Source organism: Suricata suricatta, chromosome 16 (assembly GCF_006229205.1).
Source record: "Suricata suricatta isolate VVHF042 chromosome 16, meerkat_22Aug2017_6uvM2_HiC, whole genome shotgun sequence".
NCBI classification, from domain to species: domain Eukaryota; kingdom Metazoa; phylum Chordata; class Mammalia; order Carnivora; family Herpestidae; genus Suricata; species Suricata suricatta.
Genome location: NC_043715.1, coordinates 58,619,593 through 58,621,190, shown reverse-complemented (window position 1 = coordinate 58,621,190; position 1,598 = coordinate 58,619,593).

Sequence of the window (1,598 nt, the reverse complement as noted above, 5' to 3'; positions counted from 1 at the left end):
TAAGCACACAGAAAGGATGGCTGGAGACGGTCTTAGCAGAGACACGTGGGAGGGGTAGGAGACAGGGGGCTGGGCCGTTTCTCCCAGCCACTGAGCGGGTGCTACTGCAGCCCCTGCTCAGCAAAGATTCCAGGTGCCTGCTCCGCAGAGGACACTGGCACCCCTGCCGCTAGCTCCCAAATCAGGAAGTAAAGAGATCCTGAAAACAAAAACCAGACCTGAAGGTAGCACCTCTCTGATTTCAAACATATTACAAAGCTTAATCAAAACAGTATGACACTGGCTTAAAAACAGACCAGTGCAATGGAATAAGAGCCCAAAAATCAAACGATACATATACAACTAACTGATGTTTGGTCATTACGCCAAGAGTACTCTGCAGAAAAAACAACACTTTAATGCTGTTGTGAAATCTGAATATCCAAATGAACAAATAATGTACATGACCTCCATCTTATGGCACTTACAGAAATAAACTTAAAATTAATTAAAAATTTCAACGTATGACATCAAACCCTATAACTCTTAGAAAAAATCCTAGGGAAAAGTCTCCTTAACCTTACTCCTGCCAATGTGGACTTTTTTTTTTTTTAATATGACATCAAAAATACACACAAGAAAATCAAAAACAAACAAGTAGGATTATACCAAATTGAAAAGTAGAAGCAGAACCAGAGACACACAAGACAGAGAAAAGGAGATACAATTGGCCAGGAAGGGCTCGGAACACTAATCATCAGGAAACATGTATCAAAATTATATGCTATATGGGGTGCCTGGGAGGCTGAGTCGTTGTATGCATCTGACTCTTGATTTCTGCTCAATACTCAGTTGGAGCCTGCGTAAGATTCTCTCTCCCATGCTTGCACATGCTATCTCTATCACTCTCTCTCAAGAAACAAAACAAAACAAAACACCCCACAAGATATCACCTTATACCTGTTAAAATGGCTATTAACAAAAACACAAGAGGTAACACGTTGGTGAGGATGTTGAGAGAGAAGAACCCCTGCACACTGCTGCAGGGAGTGTAAATCAGGGAAGTCATTACGGGAAATAATAGGGAGGACTCCCACAAACCATTTAACATCGACTACCATATGGCCCACCATTGCCAAATCTAGGTATGTATCCCAAGGAAACAAAGTCAGAATCTCCACAAAGGGTCTGCACATCCACATCCAGGGCAGTATTATTCACAACACTCAATACGGGGAAACATGATTAAGTGCGCATGAGCAGATAAGTGACAACACTTACTACACACACACACATGCAGGATTATTCAGCCATAAAAAATAAGGCAAAATGGGCACTTAGGATTGATGAACACAACACAATGAACACGGAAAACCTTTCTCTAAGTGAAATAAACCACAAAGGACCGGAAAAATACTGCATGGTATTTTATTTGGATATTCTTTCAAAATATTCAGACTCCTAGAGACAGAAAGTAGAATGCCAGAAGCTCAGGACTGGGGGGGATGGGGGATGATGGTCATGGGTACACACTTTCATTCACAAGATGAATAAGTCTGAGGACCTAAATGCCAGTATGTTGACTACGCGTGTTAATCCTGTACTGTAACTTAAAATCT